This window comes from Panthera tigris, chromosome D3 (assembly GCF_018350195.1).
Source record: "Panthera tigris isolate Pti1 chromosome D3, P.tigris_Pti1_mat1.1, whole genome shotgun sequence".
Taxonomy (NCBI): domain Eukaryota; kingdom Metazoa; phylum Chordata; class Mammalia; order Carnivora; family Felidae; genus Panthera; species Panthera tigris.
This window is the reverse complement of record NC_056671.1, coordinates 61,504,134-61,508,172: the sequence shown is the minus strand read 5'-3', so window position 1 is coordinate 61,508,172 and position 4,039 is coordinate 61,504,134. Positions and strand designations below refer to the sequence as shown.

At 37.6% G+C, this 4,039-nt stretch overlaps 1 non-coding gene across 1 annotated transcript; it reads left to right on the top strand.

The window, feature by feature from the left end:
- The first annotated feature begins 658 nt into the window (after positions 1 to 658).
- Positions 659 to 765, top strand: LOC122232887. The gene has a single exon (XR_006210282.1). It is a non-coding gene; the product is annotated as a U6 spliceosomal RNA (small nuclear RNA).
- The last annotated feature ends 3,274 nt before the right edge of the window (positions 766 to 4,039 follow it).

Below are 4,039 nucleotides of genomic sequence, written 5' to 3'. Positions count from 1 at the left end.
AAAGCATCTTCTTTAGCCTGTGACCTTTTGCTCCTTTCTGCTAAGTTCTTTTGACTTTTCTCATAGAACTTTTGGGTGGGACTTAAGGGAACATCCTGTGGCCTAAAGGAAGTGCTCATCATGCATCCTTTTCCTCATTGAAGTTTAGGAATACAAATTGCCCAAGGCAGCCAACCACCTTTCCTTTCTTTTACTTCACTGTCAGAATAGATAACCAGCCTATCTCTCACACTTGAGATTCTCTCAGACATAAATCCAACGTCCCACACACTGCAAGGGGCACGTAGTAACTCTCAAAGAAGATTCTGTGGGGTACTCGGCTGTTATTTCAGAGGCTAAGAAAAACATGACTGTCCTTATCTAATAAAAGGAGTGAGACCCAGAACGTATCAGCCACTTCCACACTCAAACTTTCTATTACACAGTCCTTTTCTAGATCTCTCAAACTTATCTTATACACTGGAGTTGAATAATCTCACAGGGTACAAACTAATTTTGTCTAACCTCCTTTTACAAGTGCTGTATATAGCCTTGCACCCCACTTTACAATATGTTGTTTATTGTCTTAGGACCTCGGTTCCAGTCTAATATCATGATTGATACATAAACATAGAAACAAGTTCAAGTAGTAATAAGCACCGTTAAGAAAACAAGAACTGTGCTCACTTTGGCAGTACATATACTAAATTTGGAACGATACAAAGAAGATTAGCATGGCTCCTAAACAAGTATGCCATACAAATTCCTGAGGTGTTCCATATTTTGGGGTGAAAAAAAGAGAGAGAGGCAAACCAAGAAACAGACTTAACTATAGAAAACAAACTGATGGTTAGCAGAGGGTTGTATGGTGAGGGGGATGGGGATTAAGGCGGGCACTTGCTGTGATGAGCACCATGTGTTGTATGTACGTGTTGAATCACTGTATTGCACACCTGAAACTAATATTACACTGTATGTTAACTAATAGGAATTTAAGTAAAAACTTAAAAAAAAGAAGAAAATAAAAGGAGAACCTAATGTAGAAGAAAAGAATAAGGAGGACAGCATTAGATGGTGTAGTCAGGGGAACATTTCAAAGGCACAGTATTTAGTAGGAACTTGATTGACAAGGAGAAAGCCATGCAAAGATCAGGGGTAGGTACATTCCAAATAGAGGATTAAAGATCCTGACAACAACATTGAATTCAATGGTTCAAAAAGCAGAAAGAAATCCTGTAGGGTTGGATCAAACCTAAGGGAAACAGGGCTTTGGGACAATGAACCCTCATGCATCAGAATCACGTGGAAGGTTTGTTATTACACCAATTCCTGGGTCCCATCCCAGAGATTTTGACCTGCTCCCAAGTGGCATTGTTCCTGCTGAGTGGCAGTTTTATAGGATATGAGGTCAGGGGGAAAAGCATGGGGCCAGAGAATGGAGTTTGGATTTTAATTTAAATTATTGGAGGGGCCTGGGTGGCTCAGTTGGTTGAGCGTCCAACTCTTGACTTTGGCTCAGGACATGATCTCACAGTTTCGTGAGTTTGAGTCCTGAGTTGGACTCTGTGCTGTCAGTGCAGAGCCTGCTTGGGATTCTCCCTTTCTCCTTGCCCCCTCACATTCTCTCTCTCTCCAAATAAACAAGTAAACTTTAAAACAAACAAACAAACAAACAAATAATTGGAAAGTTGAAGGCAGTGGGGGACCATGATCTAACTTGAAAATTTTAAGATAACTGGGTGTTTTGGGACAAATATACTGTAGGGGAGGGAAGGCAGGTATGGGAGAAAGTGGGACATTCAGAAGGCTATTTCTTTTGTCCTGGCAAAGAATGTTAGTGGTTTGAATGAGCACGGTAGTGGTAGAGTTGTAGAGAAGTAATAGAAATAAAAATATATTCTGGAGAACAGGATGAAAGAAATTGATTATGGGTTAGTATGAGTAGAGTATGGGAAGGAGAAATCCTCTCTAAAACTTAGACCCATGACCGCATCTGTTTCCTTAGGAATAATCATTACACTTAACACTTTTTTTCTTTTTACTTCCCCATAGTACCTGGCAGGTGATTTAGAACAGAGTAGATAGACAGGAAGTAAGAGGATTGAATCAAAGAGGACTCAAGTAATTTGTATATTAATAATTCATTATTTATAGTATTTTCAGTATTTTCAAAAAAAAAATAAAATAAATTTAGAATTAATACAGAAAACTTGGTGACATAAATCCAAGTGGAATTTGAGAACAGATTAATAGTTAATGCTGGTAATTTAGGTAAAATAAATACAACAACATTTGGGAATGGATTAATTCCAGGAAATGCTATAGGTTCATTTCCTCTGTCTCCAAGGAAACTAACTCTGGTAGCAGTTTTATTGCCAATGGAGGGGAAAACAAGGCTTAGGATGAATGGGAAGCATTTGTCCCAGAAGTAATAGCACAATGGGCTCACCCTTTGCATCCTTCCTTTTTCCAAACATATTTGTTTTTATACTTCAGGTTAAAGTGAACATCAAGATCAGTGTTCAAACTTAATCAAAGAATAGAAGAAAAAATTGTGTATGGAATATCTATAAGATTTTATTTATGATGAAAGGCATGGCAGCAGATGTAGGAATCTGAAGAGACGGATTATAGGTAGAACATACACAGTTTCTAGGATCGGGTGGTAGATAAATTCATCTCTCTATTTCTTCTGTTTTGTACTTGCCAGCTTCATGAGCTCTGGTGAAGTATGGCGTCCAGCATAGTCCCTCTCAGTGTGCTCAGCAATGTAGAGTTCCCAGTAAAATATTCTACCATTTTTTTAAAAAAAGTTTTGGTGTCTATTATTTTTGAGAGAGAGAGAGAGAGAGAATGAGCAGGAGAGAGGCATAGGGAGGGAGACATAGAATCTGAAGTAGGCTCCAGGCTCTGAGCTATCAGCACAAAGCCCAATGCGGGACTTGAACTCACAAACCGTGAGATCATGACCAACTGAGCCACCCAGGCATCCCAAAATATTCCACCATTGATCTATTGAAGGAGAAAGATCATATTAACATTAACTGCTAGGAAATATTCTGGAACCTATTTTTTTTTATTTAATTTTTTATTTTTTTAAAATTTATATCCAAATTAGCATATAGTGCAACAGTGATTTCAGGAGTAGATTCCTTAGTGCCCCTTACCCATTTAGCCCACCTCCCCTCCCACAACCCCTCCACTAACCCTCAGTTTTGGAACCTATTTTTAAATTTTTTCTTACAAAATGCTAGATAACTACTTTACCCAAGAGTGGTTGAAGAAATAACAATTCTTTAAGGACATGTCTAAAATGGTAGCAAAATTCCATCCCATTGCCAAAATGTCCTTCTTTTAAAGACTTAAACTTCGAAGTCAAAAATATAAGATTTGTATAGAATATATCATTAATTTAAGCATACTAAACCTGAAATTTTATTCTTGAACACCAAAAAGCTCAAAATTATGATTGTGAGGGAAAAGAAATTGCCTAATCACCCAGATGTTTATCTTAAAAACTGTATCCCATTAAAAACCATAGAAAAGTGGTTTATATATACTTTTTATTGATCTATAATTTTCCCATCAAAGGAACAATCAATAATGCTTATTTTGTCAATTGAATCTTGACCCAGGAACTATTGAGAACAAAGAAGAGACATTGTAAAATTAAAGGACTAAGTAATATCAATCTAATTCCTGCTGAAGTAGTCACTTACATATGTGTCTTCAGTGCCTCAGAAATCCCCAAAAGTCCCAAATCAACATGGAAAAACAGGTAAGAACTCAGAGTTAATATAAACTATTGTGTGTTATACAGAAGGGTTTGTGTGGTTTGAAAGACATTTCAAGTAAGATGGTAGAAGACCAGCAACTGATTTTGAAATTTAGGTCTTACAAAGATAAAGAAGCATAGGATATTCAGGCTTAGCCCTGCATCCCAGAGACTTGAATAAGAGGAGCTGGAGCACAGGGCTAAAGGGCCCTGATGTACCCGGACACTCTCTGGTCTCCCTAAGTAAAACAAAGTAGGCATGTATTTCAATCTAGAGTGTTCTTG